A 17,257-nucleotide genomic window follows, 5' to 3' on the forward strand; every position below is an offset into this window, starting at 1 on the left:
GTCCACACTGGCCACAAGGTTCCAGAATTTTCTGCCCATCCGTAGCACCACCTCACGCTGTACAATTTTCATGTTTGAAACTCTATAGAAATTAACAAATTACATTATGAAGTTAGCCAGTGATCACCAGTCGTGTGCTATTTATAAGAAATAAAATCACAGCCGGTACTTGAACATATCCGTCATGTAGTCAGTTACTCGGAAATATGGAGGGTATGTAACACTGCAGGTAGGGTGAAACGGAAGAAGTGTGGGTGCTGCGGTTGCGTGTTGTTTTCTTTACTGTGATATTGTGCTGTGTTTTTCTGTTCTTTGTGTAGTGTTTTTGTATCTGATGTAAAAGTATGATTCTACATTGAAAATTTCCGCCATGGTTGACATACCAGAGGAGCCATCGATTTGCAGCATTGCAGGTAAGGACTTGAATATTAGGGACCTTATTTCAAAACCATTCAGTTCAAGAACATAAGGTGAAAGGTTGGAGCTTGTGAACAATGATCGACCGTGTCCTGAATTGTTCATAACCAAACCAACTAAAAGATGGGAAAGTTTTCATTAGGCAGTTTAAAACATCTCAGTACAACAATATTATGTGGTTATGTGGCAGCAATGATCTTAACAAATTATTTTGTTGGCCATACGTTTATATACAAATATAGGACCATGGAACTCAGTGGCATGCCCAAGGGAGGTTTATGTGGGTTATAACCCCCCTTTCGCCCAGTATTCCTTAAAAAAGAACGTCAAAGGTAGGAAAATATGACAAAATGAGGGCTGACTACCAAGAAAAGGTATACATAACCCCTCCCTTTCGAAAATCCTGAGCACGCCACTGATGAAACTATACAGGCTACGGTGAGTGACTTGAGCAATTTTTATAATGCAGTGCAAAGACATGAACGTTCGCAGAATCATATCTGCGCTTGCATCCAACTGAAGACAAGTCATGATTCATAATTCTAGCCAAATAAGAAACCGAAACCCGTCTGTTTATTTAATATCGAAACTTTATGCTAATAGGATGTTTATTATTTTCAGGGTTAAAGAAGAACGTAATTTAATTTACAGCTGCCCTCAAATATCAGGTAAATCATAATTTTCTTCATGGTTGGAATTTAAAAGTTATATCGAAAGGCTGTTTTCCTTCTTTAAAAACCATGCAGCGAAGATTTGATTTTGTGGTATGTATGCACATCACACACTCAAGCCCGATACGTCACCATTATGCACATTATTGTAAATGGGGATGTGTGTAGACCTATATTATATTTCAAATTGTTATAATTAACCGAAACGAAAAATTCACCCATCGCTTGCCAATCACGAAAGGTCACGGCATGCCCCTGATTATTACCAGCTGAGTTTATACATAAACGTAAAACAGATATCTTAATATTTCTGATGTTTATGCTCTCCTACAAGCTAAAAACAGAAACACGAACTTAGCACATCAATGTGTATCTAGTTTTCCCGTATCCCGCTCATTTTTAGGTTTCTCCTTTTCCCTCTTCCTGTTCCAGAATTCCCTGTGCCTGGAAAAAAACCTCCTTGAAGCACCACCGGCTAAAATTTCCTTTGCAGTCAACCATTCATACCCGACAACACTGGAGCTCCTCCTCCTCTTGCAGGACCTGTGTCTCGCTGGCACGTATTCAGTGAAGCCAACCCAAGCATAATGGTGCTAAATCTCGTACAAGTTAAAAAAGTCGTTTGTAAGTTGGGGATATAAATAAAACAAGAGGGCCACTTTTCGTTCTGGTTGAATTTTCTCAAACTTTTCACGTATAACGTCGAACCCATGCAGTTGGTTGAACCATTCGAATTTATATTTATGTTTTTGTTATAAATTAATATTAATAATATGAAAATCACAGAACAATTTAGTAGTATGTAGCATAATTTTGGAGTTTAAACGACACCATGGATGTCCAGAAGGAGCAAGGCAAGGAGACACTTCCTGAAAAATGAATGTCAACCATTTTCACACATACAATTTCATTTCAGTCACATCAAATTGTTAATTATTGTAAGAACGTTGCAGATATTTTGAGAAGGGAAATATACCTAGTTTACCCCAGCCCCTGAAAAAAAAAAAAATACTTTGCTCAATCCTCCCTGGTGGAAAGAAATACTGATGACGTCCATGAACAACACTTTTTCTAAACATGAGGTTTGCAACGCTGCTGTAAGCCTGTGGCCATAGGTTTACAAACCTAGGGTTTGGCCTGCTCTTCTCCCTATATTCCTTGCTCTTCTCCATCCAGATACGGTAGGCACTGCACCTTCGTGGTCAGAAATTTGTAAGGCAACATTCAGACGGCTTACAGCTTTCCGCAAGCAGAAGGTGGGAGTTCCCATGTGCCTCCTGGTGCTGAAGTGTTGCAATCTAACAAACAGGATCTCAAAGACTGGTAACAGGCAGAGTTGAACTTTGAAGATTTTACGAAATTTGCCATATAATTACATACATTTTACTAGAACTAATAAAGTGCAAGCCCGGCTTACACGGCTTACATGGATGCTCCGTGCCTGACAGTACCTGCCCAAATTATATTATATTCAGGTTTTCTGAGGATAACATTTTGGGGACTTATCCGATCTCTATGAAATTTTCACAGCACTTTGAACTGTCTATTATGTTACCGTAGCCAGCGTGGTGTGCAATGGTAAAAAGCAGAATTGATTTTTTCGCCGATTTTCGAAAATGGCGATGTTCCGTATTTTTTAAATCTTCATTTTAGAAGTGTTTTTCTATCTCAATCTGTAATTGTTTTGTTGAAATGTATTATAATAATAATTTCAGTGATGGGTAAAACAAAGAAAGTGGTCGATCTCACCAAGGCACAACAAGATGTGATTGTGGCAGGCCATTGCCAAGGGAGGACTCAGAAAGAGCTGGCAGAGCAGTTTTCAATCAGCCAGTCGGCTGTGAGCAAACTTCTGAAGCGGTGGCAGGTCCACGGAGGATACATAAAGAAGGAGAAGACTAGGAGACCACGCATCACAGACCGTGTCGTGGATATGATATGTCTCGGGAGAATCCCTGACACACTGCAGTGGATATTGGACAGAAATTAGCAAGTCCAGGACATCGCCAGCCATCCATACGGACGATAAAGAAGAGGCTGAAGGCTGCCAGACTGAATGGACATCGGCCAGTTAAGAAACCGCTTGTCTCCGAGAAGAATAAGAAGGCACGTGTTGAGTGGGCCAAGGCACATCTGAACTGGACTTGTAGTGAGTGGAATACCGTAATCTGGAGTCACGAATCGAAGTATCTGCTGTTCAGGACTGACGGTATACAGTGGGTACGATGTCCTACAGGCACCAGATTCCATCATAAGTATCAGCTTCCTACAGTCAAGCACGGTAGTGGATCGGTCATGGTGTGGGGGTGCTTCTCTTCCCTCAGCACTGGCCCCCCTGGAATGCATCAATGGAATCATGGATCGGCATGTCTTCAAGAACATCCTGGAAAAAATCATGCTGCCATGGGCTCATTGCAGCGTGGGCAGAAGTTAGGTTTTCCAACAAGACAAGGACCCTAAGAACCGATCAAAGGACGTCACGGTGTGGTTCGCGCAGCGCAGAGTGCCAGTTATGGAGTGGCCCAGCCAGAGTCCCGATCTGAACCCCATAGAACATCTCTGGGTGGAGTTCAGCCGACTTCTGCGAGGCACCAGGGCCACTTCTGCGGATGAGAAGTTCAGACAGCTGAAGGAGGAGTGGGAGAAGATCGACCAGTCCTGTCGTCGATTCTCTCCTCGATTCCATGCCACGTAGATGCCAAGTTGTGATTGATAGCAATGGATTTCCTACGAAGTATTAACTTATTGTTCACGTTGAAGTTGTTAGAGCACAGCAGAGTAGGCATAGTAGACTAATTTTGAGTGTAATAATGATGACTAGTTTTTTGCTGCTTTGCCCAAAATGACAAAATAAATTCTGTAAAATTTGAAAATGAGTTTTCGATGCTGTATACCTGTTTCAACTGTATGATATACCTCACTAATAATATGTCGAAATTAGGAGATGAATTGAAGTAGGCTCAAATAAGTTATCCTCAAAAAACCAAAATATGATATAATGTATGTATGCATGTACAAATCTTCCTAGCAGAGTTTTCCTTTAAAAAATATTCATAATTTCACATGTGTGATTGTCAGCACATTAAATCACAAGAGAAATGAACATGCAGTGTTGATGCAAACATAAAATGTTCATTACATCTTTTTTTTTAAAAAAATCATGATATTTAGAGGCCATGAAAGTCTTAAGAAATTATTGGATTTTAGAAAATTGTAGTCTGACATTTCTTATACTGAAGCCAATGTATTGGTGTTGGCTCATTATAATAAACAATAATAATAAGAATTATCATTTTATTATCACAAAATGCAAGTACAATTACAGTTTTAAATGAAATTCAACATGAGTTCTCAAATTCATACTTGTAATATTTAAATTCTATAAAAAATTCAGTATTATATTAGAGAAGGAAAGTTATGTAATGTATGATTCATTGCTCACAAAGGGACTTTTATGATAACATGAACAATTGCGAAGTTACCTAAGCCAATATTTTTCAAATCACTGTTTGATACACAAGATTATTTTGTTTCACATAGAGGGTTATTACAAATGATCTTTCCGATTACAAACTTGAATAACTCATGTTTAATAACACTCAGATACATGAAAGTGATATCAATGGGAAGGGAAACTCAAAAAGTTTCATATTACATTTGGTTCACAACATCACATCACGTGTGCTCAATGTGAGCTCCCTGTGTCACGCGACACACATCAAGCCTGTAGTCCAATTCCTGCCATACACATTGTAACATTGGACGATCCACTTATACAATTGGTTGGCCGCGGTGGCTCAGTTGGTAATGTGTCTGACTACCATGCTCAAGGTCCCGGGTTCGATCCCCAGCCGGTTCAAATCCGGGAACTTTTCTAATGTTGGAAGCGGCCCCAGTGCCCACCCAGCATCGAATAACATGGGTACCTGGGGGAAACCCTGGGGGGTAAGGGCGGTCAGGGGCATGATGCTGATCACATCACCCCCACTCAAGACTGGATCAAGAAAGTGTGGGGCATTACCCCCACACCCCCTATACGCTGATTGATACGCTGACTCTGATTGAAACCAATACTTTCCGATACCTTTATTGGGTATCCGATAGAATCCAATTCATCCCAACTGAAACCAATTAAAACCAGTTCAATCCAACTGAAATTTTAATTGGAACAATTTCAAGCTGAGTAACATAAAAATTGACTGCCACAATAGAAAAAAATCCCTGGGGCTACAATGTCTTATTACAAGTATATAATAAAATTGTTTGCAAGCAATATGTCTCTTGATTATTAGATGAAAAATTGTCATTTTTAATTATTTTATGTATGTGAGTCGTATGCAACTCATGTGGCACTAGAATCAATTATTACACTCAGTGGTGGTGACCGAGTTTCAAAACTGGGGGAGGGGACAAAGTGGCAAAACTGGGGGAGGGGGGCAAAGAGAGTTCACTTTGGTGAACAGTGGGGGTGCAACTGTCCCTCCTTGCCCCCCTGATCGCCACCACTGATTACACTGCATGTCACATGAGTTATATTTAGCTCACATCACATTTATTGTTATTACAAGCATTGTTATTGTTTCTTTCTGAGTACTCTTATTGTTCTTTTTATGAGCGTTTGGCACACACTGTCTATTAGCGATTTCCTGCCAGAGGTCCGAGTTGAGAGCAGTACTGTTTGACCAGCGATCCGACAGCTCCAGTTGGCAAAGTGCCAAGGAAAAGGGGGAGTTCGTGAGGGGAAGGCAGGTGGGAGAACGCCGTTTGCGGTTGCACGTTGAACAGTGTTACCAATCTGCAAGGATGCTTATCCACCAGAACAAAAGTAATGAAAACTGAGGGACATGCACAGAAGTAAAAGATTGTGACAAGAACGCCTACACTTGATAACACTCTTCTCCTTCTGATACCATGTCTCTTGAGTCTAAATACGTGTGTGTTTTGTTATTTGAAAGTCTGTTTACATTTCAAGTCTGTATTTGTGTACATTACGATTTTGTGTTTCTGTGCAAAGCTGTACAATATCCACATGATGTCAGTCCGTGGTTCATAAAGTAGAGTCGAAAGGAACATCAGAAATGGGATATCCACATGTTGTAATTGTTTATAAAGAGTATTTCGATGTTGATGCTGAAGTGGACATTGAAGAAACAAATATGTGAGTGATTGGGTAGGGTCTCCACACTGACAGGAAGTTTCAGGCACTGTATATGAACTGGGGTGTATTATGACATGACCGGTACACATTTGCATGGCAAACACTAATACTGCATGGGGTAGATTCATGTTTTGAAACCAGGAATGTCTTTTTACGAGCACTGTATTATTTTCTGATCATTGAGTGTTCTATGGTTCAAACCCTCCCTGAAACTTCTGGCATGATGGATTAATGGAAGTTCAGAACCAAAATCTGTAACACATTTACAAAACTTTATTCCAAGCTTCACAAAAATAAAACAAGGAGACAATGCTGAAATGATTGAGCTAAAATTTTCATACATCTTAAATTCTGAAACTTGAGAGCGAAACGGGTTTTGTTCCCAGGCTTGCAGCCCATGTGTGAACCCTCCCTTTTCACTTCTGTTTTATTATTATTTTATTTATTTTATTTATTATTATTATTTCTATTATTCATATTTCTGGCAATGCCCAGCCCAGGCGAACAATTATGAGTGAACCCCCCTGGAAAATTGCTCCTGCCTAAGGCCATAACAACAACAGCTTCACTAAATAAGACTGTCACAAACCATCTGCAAAATTTTGTCCATGGTTCCACTGTTCAAGTAAACATGCATGTTAGAGCATGGTAACGTAAGTTGCCTGTGCACCACAAGGCTCCCAAGTTAAAGAGACGTGTGAATTAAATACACTTCATGGGGTCCTGGGCATAAAACTAGCATGAGTTAAATACAACTCACATGGCAGTTAATGTGTTAAGGAAAGATATTGTAAACATTTACAATATTAAGCTTAGAAAAATACTTCAAAATCCTGGGCATGCCTCCTGAATTGGAGTGCCAACTGTAAACCAACTTTTCCGTATCTTTAATCTAAATTAAAAAGAGAGGTACAATTTATTTCATAAAATGGATCATATTAAACAAAATTATAATTAGAAACAATATCACGAAAATTTCTCACCAATATTCCACATATATATAGAAATTGCTGTAAAATTTTAAGTTGTTCTGTTTCTGTTCTACTTGCATTAGTGTTTCATTTCTATTATATCTAATAAATATACACAATAAATAGTTCCATATCATGACTGCACAGTCTAAGTCTTTGTCATCTTTTTCAGCAATTTAGTTTTTATGAATACCATGCCAGGTTATGATTCACACCAACCATCTGCCTCCTTGAGAATGCCCCATTATACTTGGAAATATAAGAAGATAAAAAAAGGCAGGCATTTGTAACAAGTCCCTTGATGTAAAATATAAATCAAAATTAAAATATTGAGGTGGAAGTGAGAGGAAACAAATGCTTACACAATTCTGTTTCGGAAACTTGATGCGAAAATATAGAACAAATGACAGTATAAAGATTAATCTTAAGGAAATTATTAAAAATGATGCAGATGCAATTGGGACAGATGGAATCCCTATGTTGCTGCAGCAATAAACCTTCAGGTTCAGGAATGACAGAGACTTACTTACATAGGTTTAAAATAATTTGATAAAATATGTAGGAAATTTCAGCAAAAATGTAGACAAAACCAAGTCAGATAGAAGAAGGCAACACCATAAATAATTATTGTAACTCTGACTGAAGTTGCAAGTAAGTGCAAAGTTACTTTTTTAATCAAAGTTCTTAGAATGTACTGTAGAGGAAAAATTATAAGCATTTAGTTTCCTTTATAATTTTTCACCTCCTTGCACAACATCTGAAGCACGTGTTGTATATACTACAAGTAAAAAGTTTCACTTTTCTACTTCTCTAGGTTGATCAAGGTGTTGAGGAAACAAACACAACAAATTAATATATACAGCACAGCAATCACTGATGAATGGTGGGAAGCAATCAGTACATTCTTAGGAGTGAGAATAAATAGAAAACCCTTACTTACCTTCATCATTCCAGGATTCAAATTTCAGTATTCTGATGTGAAATCAGGGGTCACTCTAATTAATTTTCCTCTTGGTTAGTTTATTACTTGGATTTTCTCTAAAAACAACACAAAGAATATTTTGTACAGGAAGGATTTCAGAGAAAAGTAATATAATTCAAGATTTTATTTCCAAATATTAAAATCACTTATCAGTTATTCTTAATTACAGCACCCAGATTTTTTCTCTTAAGAGAAGAAATTAGTAATACTGCCAGTACTTACAAACAATCTTTTAAGAGATAGTCCAGCCCTTGGGTACAGGTGTTCTTTGCAAGTGTCCCTTCATCAATTTCATCATGTAATCACTCTTCCTCATCTTTGTGATCATCCAAAAGTGACAGAAATGCGAAGTACAATAAACCAAATCGATCGATCATCAATCAATCAAGAGATGGTCCAGTCTAACAGTTATGAAATCATCTAAATGAAAATGTAGTTTTGTTGTATATATTGAATGTGAGGCATGGCACTAAAAAAATAATAATAGGAAAAGGACTACTCATACAATTCACCAGTAAAGAGAGCTGAATAGTGTGGTGACTGTCTAATTTCTCCTTTTCGTAATGTGATCATGTGAAGATAGACATGTTCACTGGTTTCCATTCGAAACTTGAACATTACTTCAATAGCGCCATGGTATAACACAGTCAGTGACGTAGCATGGACATTTCGGGTGGGAACGTGAAATGCGAAGGAAGGGTCGGCCCTTTCTTGCTTAATAACTTACTTATGGTATTTGCCTGAAGTCAGCTGGGTTTTCAATAAAACATCATCCATGCATGTTTTAGCTAGACAATTAGATGCCTCACTATGCCACAAATGTTTTGAACTCTGGTGTTTTATACCTTTCTGCATGACGCAAGTCATTAGAAAACCTACCTGAATCACAAGCGCCTTTGAACAACAGCAGACGTCATTGTTGTGGTTGATCCAACTACTCATTGATTTGGTTTATTTTACTTCGCTTTTCTACCACTTTTGGTTAATCGCAAATATGAATATGAGTGATGATATTAATGAAGGGACACTGACAAAGAACACCCGTGCTCATGCTGGGATTTGAACCAGGGACCTCTGTCGTCTTGGCGCACTGTGCAAAGCAGAGTGGATGATCCAAATATCGTACACTCTACTGACGTAACAGTGCCAATTAGTAATTCAGACCACTGTTTATTACATCTTGGGAATGCTGATAAACATTTTAAAATAATTTTGTCCAGAGACCATTCGATGTTAAGAGTTTTCAAATGAATGCTAAACATTTCCATTGACACAATATTTAGCAGTTAGATAATAACGAAAAAATACAATAAAAAAATTAATAGTTTTGCGGGTTAAGTGGTAGAGCAGCAACACGCTGAATTTCTACCACAAGGACTTCACCAACTTACTTCACAAAAACTGTGTTGATCTTTTAGTTTCTAATGCACATCGCTGTTCGTGCGATAAATCATACAATGCAGTGACCATTAAGAAGCAGTACATTTGAGATTGGTAAAGTTACGTCAGTCAATATTGCGTATTGTAGCATCACATAGCACGAGTTGCATGAGAGCGAAGAACCGGGTAGGAATGCTACCGCTGTCGTCTGCTTCAGAAGGCAGGAAGGGTCACATGAACCAATCACGGTAGACCTCTCGTACGCCAGCATAAGAGAGCCCATTTACGCACGTGCTGTAGAAATGGAAGCTTTCCCTCCATAAAGGCAGCAAGGAATATAGGAGTCCTGTATGCCGAACCTGCTCGGCATCAGGCCGGGAAAGGCATTGAAAAGAGATGCTAGAACGAGTGTTGAGAGTGGAGCGTTGCAAGCGGATCGCGAAAAATAGCTATTATAATGCCATGAAGGTCAAACATATTTGAAATTAGTCACGTTTTACTTTATAATCACAGCATTTTAGCATTTTTGAAATTTTAAATCTGGGAACGCCGGGCGTACAGGCGTACTATAACGCTACGCTACTGAACATAGTTCATATGAGTTATCCTGTTTTCCTTCTTTCTGAGTTTCTTTTTAAGTGCATTTTATACATAGATAGGCTAATTGGGACAGGACCCACAGTTTAAATTGTGATCCAAATCACGATTTGCCTCCACTGGGTATTGAACCTGGAACCCTTGATTACAAGGTGACAACATTACCAGTACACTACTGGGGAGGCTTCTTTCTCTCCGAGTTGGAGCTCTGGTGACAGGTAATAGCACATTGCGAGAACAATCGAAAAAGTACTTAAATAAGAAGGAGCAAATACTTTTTATAGGCATAGTTGAGATTGATTCAGTCTGCTACTACTGCTTCCAATTAACCCAAAATATTGTGTTTTTCTTATTATTCTCTCAGTATATTAATTTATTAGCAATGATAAAACTGGCTAATTAACTCATAGACTAGATAAGAGAGAGTCAGTCATATACATAAGTAAGGTACTTTGATGGGGGAGGGCATGATGTTTATTATCAATATACATTACATGTACATAATAAATAAAACTGAGGTTATACCAAATTATCACTTCCAATGAAATCACTAAATTCTATTTTCTTTTTCATGGAAGATGAGAACAAAGCAGTAGAGTCCATTCTGCAAAATCAGTAGACAGGGACAATGCACTGACCACTCGGCACCCAATAAAAAGTTGCATGGCAGGGAGGCCTTCAAACAAACAGGTGCAAGTGGAACCAATCACACCATGTACCAAGTACTATGGCTGGCATATATGTTGGGAAAGGGATGGCAACACATCATCAACAGTGGAACTCAAGAAACAAATTAAAATAAGTACTTTACTTGGATAAAAGTTTCATTTAAAACATTTAAAATCATTATTTACAGTGTACTTTTATAGATATTTTGATAAGCAAACTCTCATGTTAATTACGAATTTAAAATAGCCCACTGAGTTTGTACAATATTTTTGGAATTGTTGTAAGCAGGATGCTTTTTGTTGGGGTTGCGAGGGAAATTCTACCCTCTCAAATCTTTAACCCTGAGGAAGTGATATGGAATATTGTCTTAATTGGACACTACAATATACAATCTGGGGAGATGTGAGAGTTATTATTATCATTATTATTATTTTTCTACTAACGAAACTGCCGGTCTCCATAGCAGAATGGTTAGCACATTGCACTTTAACGCCATGGCCTGGGCATGGATGTTTGTGAGTGTCCATTCATCAATGTCATCATATCATTACACAAAAGGCGAAGTAAAATAAATCAAATAAATCAATAAGTCAATCAATCTTCACCTGGCAATCCTTGTCCTTCAAAGAACAATAACTCTTTTCATCAGTATTTTGAAGCACTGATGTTCAGGAAATCAAACTTAGAATTCTTCTCTGAATTAAAACTTTGATACATATATATTATCTAATTCTTCCTTGATGAATCGAAGTGGTTCTTTTTACCTTCTTTGATTTGCTGTCCAGATTTGCAAAATATTAGAAAATTGTTAAAGGTCTCTGGAAATACTCAGTTGTTGGAAGAGTTTCACATCACAAATACAAAGAATTTTTAAGAATTGACTTTTTTTATGACATAATATCCAAAATTATTTGCAACAAGGGGAATTCAAGTACAATTTAAGAGTCTTACAAAGTGTCATAAATACCTTAATATTTTTGGTCCATAAAATTCCCAAATTGAGGGTGTTTCATTTCTCACATCTCTTTTAATCATGTGTTTATGATTATCTGGACTTCATAAATATAAAGAATGATAAATATGTAACATAGAATCTATTAAAAATACACAGTCATGGAGAAATTGATCTGTGTTTAATTAAATGAAAAATGAAAGGTACATTACACAACTATTAAATAGAATACCTGTAATTTGTACTAGTGTGTGATCTTCATTCTACCTTTAAGCACTGAATATTTTATTTACTTTTCTAGTAAAAATTGTTCACTTAGAAGTGAACTACTTTTCTTATTTAAAAAGAGAAAGTATATATGCATATAAGGGGAGAGTAATTAAATTGTCTTGATCTAACCAGAATATTTTGAACCCAACTTAACAAATTTTCAATGAAACTGAACTTGCATTAATCACCAATGCTAACCAATGTAACTTAATTTCAATGAATTTGCAAGCAACACTGACTGCAAGTTTCATCATATTTGTTGTAATAACATATGAAGGCTTTTATTATGTGTCAGAAATATAAATGGGACATGGGTAAGTCTTCATGCATTTATTTTATTGCAATTAATGATATTGATTGTGTCTAACTTGTTTGCAGTTTGTACTTTCCATTTCTCATTTAATAAAACACAGATCAATTTTTCCATGAACGTATTTATATTTATGAAGTCCAGATAATCATAAACACACGATTAAAAGAGTTACTGTTTTAAAAAAAGAAGCTAACTATAACTCATTAATTTTTGAACCTAGCAACTGCAAAATAACTCAGTTCTTTTAGGAGGGAATGTGCAATGTTTTAAAACAGTAATCAGAAAGGTTATAAATCTAATGTTGATTTGTGCACACACACACACACACACACACACACACTCTTTTAAATAACTGTCTGCCCAACATCAACTGTTACCTCAAGTGTGAAGGTTACTGCATGTTCCTTGCGCTTGTATTTATTGAAATGGCCATAAAGGCTAGTGGGCAAACTTCAGAGCTATGTATCCAATATGCAATGGAACTTCATATAGATTTAATACAAACCCCTTAGTCTATGTAATAATTGTATTAAATTAAAAATATTTGGTAATAGTATTTACACATTCCCATGAAAACATATGACATCATATTAACACATTCCTGCCTGTAAATGACTGGTCGTTTTAAAGTTTCCGCTTGTATTTGTCCCTAAACGACAAAGGTCATTTAGCTGAAGTCTCAATTTTTTCAGTTCCTTTTTTTTTTGGGGGGGGGGGTGCATTTTGATTGGTGAATGAAAAGGGGTGCACCATGTGATTTTGCGGGAGGTCTAATGCAATACCCAAGAACATATCCAGGGCACCAAATTACCAAGGGCTCCATGGGGCCCAACAAGTTTAGATCTTTGGAGAACCAAAAGGGGATGAGGGTCATTGGCAGGGGACACTAGCAGCAACCCTCAAAGAGGCCAGATTCCTATCTGCCTGACTGAGAAAGTTAATGAAATTGCGTCATTTATAGTCTCTTCTTTGTATTTCTTCTAAGATCAGCTGCAATTTTTTGCTGCACTCTCTAAGTGATGTAAAATTATAAAGTTAAAGTCAATCATGGCACGTACCTAAATAAGTAACAAGGAAGCAATGTCTTGTTCAATTCCAGTCAGGTGTTCACTTTCATGTTCACTTTCTTCACTAACACATACCTACATGTTTTCCTCTTCCTCACTAACCTACTTCTGTATAACACTGAAATCTGCTATGTCTTCCGTCGCTTTTTACACTTTGATATTTTTGTTGTTATGTATGTCTCTCAAGTATGCGACTGACATTTTCTTGGCTTAGATGTGCAACAGAACAACACAGCTGAGCTTCGAATAAAGCCAAGAAATAAACGTTCAGGTACACAAAAGTGGCCATGTGAAGTATAGTTCACAGTGTTGCAATCTCACAATGAATATTGGTAGTGTACACTGGTACTCTACATGCCTAATTGATGGTTAAAGAAAATAAGGAAATATGCATGTGGTATTCTGGATATCACTGTACATCAGGTCCTTCATGGGATACCCTATTTGAAATCTTGTTTACTGTGAATATATGGTCTTGCATACTTATGGAGAGATAGCATTTGTGAACAGAAAAATAAAAAAAGGGTGGTTGTACTAGATCTGTGTATTTATAGGATTTTCTATAGATACACTAAATTCTAAAGGAAGAAATCAACAGAAGCAAACCTAACCTAAGTGAACCAAAGCTAATATATTAAATATCACAAACTTAGACTAACCACACTTAATCTAAATATAGCTTGCAGTAAGAAAGAACATTTTTATCTAACTAAAATCTTTTCAATTCGATGAAACTGAACTTGCACTAATCACCTATGCTAACCTACATAACAACTTCACTGAAGTTGCAACAGCTAAGCATGCTTCAACTTAACCCTTTAACTGCTGAGTATATATTCATGTGGCAAGATGCTCTGTACTGAATAAAACTTGAAAATAGTAGCTAATATACTTATGATGTGTGAAAATCAAACAACATCCATGTATCTTGGAATTCACCTTTACTCACACAAAATTCATTAAAACAAAGATTAAGTGAGCTTTATAATATTAATGGATGTTCACTAAGGCATCACACCTCTACTCAGGTTCTTATATAATAAAATCATTTTTTTTTTGAAAACACAAAACGAAATTATCAAAATTAGATTGCTCATCACCTGATTCATTTGTAGTGAGTGATTCGTCCATAAGGTAGCAGCAATATCAAAACTTACTGGTAGATGCTATATTTTACATCCCTGGGATTCCTGTAGTCCTGTAGTAGGTTAGGGTGGGTACAATAGCAGTGATAACAATGACCACATCAGATTTTTCTTCTCTAGATGCTATTCAAGGATAGTAACCAGTGCAATATAAATTACATTCACTTCCTAAGAGAGAACATGACTGTAATGTTTGAATATTCTAAGTTAAGTTCAATAAGAAAGAAAATATATTGATTATACACTATGAGGAATCTCTGAACTTATAGGTTCAGACCATGTTATTACAGTTTCAGCAGTGAAAGGGTGAACATAACTCGCATGAAAGATAATGTAAATTAACTTAATCTAAGCAAACGAAATATAAGTGAAAAAACTACAAACTGTGTGACATAAATTAATCTAAGAAAACTAAACATAACAGAATCATCATCACAGGAAAAGTTACAAAAGTATACTACAAAACAGAAGCAGGAATGACCTACTCTATATTGCTTCCAATATGCAATTATCTATAACTGTCAGTTGGATTACCCACTGCAATATTTTACATTGTACACTGAAAACTAAAATGTCTTATGTTCATTAAAATTGATTGGATTAGGGACAAATATATTAATCTAGAAATTATGTGTGGATGTAGTTTAAATTAGACACACTCTTGCTTCATACAAAAGATAGGAATTTATTTTTCGAATTAAGTTGTCATTTTACTAGGTATCGATAAAATGTATGGGACCAAAATATAAAAATATGTCCGTTTATTATTTGTGATTAAAATTATAAGGTATCTATGTACATGAAACAGAAAGTACTAATCAACTACCAAAATCACAATCATAATAGTAACTTATGATCCTTTCACTTGATCATCCTTGATCTTTAAAATGTCAAAATATTTTTAAAATGCTGACAGAGAATTTAGAATAAGATATACTGCCATTGGCCCTGTAGATTGACTCAATATTATGAAGCACATACAGTACATTAATTATAAATATTAGTCTACATATATAGCTAAATAACATTAAGAGAAACAAATGCTTACTTATGCCATGAGCAAGATTTTGTGATATTTTATGCTGTATAAAATTATGTTTAATATTAATGTTGTTAAGGTGAATTAGAAAATTGAATGTGAATGACATTCAGGGTATAACAAGAATTTTGTAAATTTTAAAGCTAGAAGGAATTATGATCTGATATGTAGATATTTTGTATGTAGATATTTTTTTAAAAGCATTGAACTCATAAATGTTTGCTTTTGTGCTTTTTAAGTAGTTGTAAAAAGAGAGGTTCCTTGGGCAGTTACTCATAAGGATGTGTTCCCTCAAAATATCCATTACTACACCCATTCCCTTTGTTTTGTATTTAGTGGCATTGAAAAAGTAAAATTAACTTTTCAAGAAAGGAAAATATCCATTTCTGTTGCAGCATCAGTGCAATTATGTGTTGTGGAAAATATATAAGAGAAGTTTTTATGAGAACATTGGTGGAAATATTGCATGATATCATTGTTTGTTGCTTCCAAACCTCTAGTTAATTTACTTACTTTTGCATCAAAACAATTCTCATTGCACATTTAGCAAAAATAAAAATTAAAACTCAAGAAAATTGTAAATGTGGCAATAATAATCCTGATGCTCAACATTTAATTCTAGAATGTCCAATCTTTTCAGATCAACAAATCATACTCTACAAAGGTTTGCAACGTTTAAAAATTCCATTTCTAATATCACTCTCATCCATTTTAACAGATTTTTTCCCTTCATTAATATGGATGCTGTATGCATATTCTCGAAAATGTAGACTTGAAATGTAAAGTGATTTTTAAGAAACTGCAAAATGGACAAAAAAAGTGAATTATTTATAATAATTGTTATATATTTGTGATTCCGATTAATTTGTGAGACTAACTATCAACTTTAGAATACTACTTTATGATGTACTGCATATGTTACATTTGTAGATCAGTACTACATTCTTTTTAATAATGTAAAAAATTAGATTTCACTGGTGGATCAGTGCTAAACTTTGCTAATGTGAATATATGTCACTGGTGGGTCAGTCCTAAGCCTTGCTGATGTGCATGTATTTCACGTCTGGATTTATATTAAATTCTGTTTAATAATGTAGAAACTTATATTGTACTGGTGGATCAGTACTACCTTGATAATATAAATATATTTCACTGGTTGTTCTGAATATATTTCACTGGTGGATCAGTACTAAATCTTGCTGATCCGAATATATTTCACTGGTGGATCAGTACTAAATCTTGCTGATCTGAACATATTTCACTTGTGGATCAGTACTAAATCTTGCTGATCTGAATATATTTCACTTGTGGATCAGTACCAAATCTTACTGATCTGAATATATTTCACTTGTGGATCTGTACTAAATCTTGCTGATCTGAATATATTTCACTTGTAGATCGGTACTAAATCTTGCTGATATGAATATAATTCACTGGTGGATCAGTACTCAATTGTACTTAATGCTATAAGATCATATTCTACTAGCGATTCAATGTAATCTTCTATTTAATGAAAGAGAATGTACATAATAGATCATTTACTAAATTCTATGGAACAATATAAATGTACTTTAGTATCATACACTCAGAGAACTAATTATTTATAATGTGTAAGGTAAAAGTAAA

The 17,257-nt window shown here is 35.9% G+C and overlaps 1 protein-coding gene across 7 annotated transcripts in view; it reads right to left on the reverse strand.

Moving 5' to 3' along the window:
- Window positions 1-15,771, reverse strand: part of LOC145989491 (uncharacterized) — a 203,645-nt gene extending 187,874 nt beyond the window's left edge. For all 7 annotated transcript variants that reach the window (XR_014441859.1, XM_083124844.1, XM_083124846.1 and 4 more), the window contains exons 1-2: window positions 15,641-15,771; window positions 8,158-8,255 (exon numbers count right to left, since the gene is read on the reverse strand). The gene's annotated coding sequence lies outside the window, so the exon portion shown is untranslated. The remainder of the gene's footprint in view (window positions 1-8,157; window positions 8,256-15,640) is intronic.
- Between the last annotated feature and the right edge of the window lie 1,486 nt (window positions 15,772-17,257).

Source organism: Lepisma saccharinum, chromosome 6 (assembly GCF_977018435.1).
Source record: "Lepisma saccharinum chromosome 6, izLepSacc3.1, whole genome shotgun sequence".
In the NCBI taxonomy this organism is placed as follows: Eukaryota; Metazoa; Arthropoda; class Insecta; order Zygentoma; family Lepismatidae; genus Lepisma; species Lepisma saccharinum.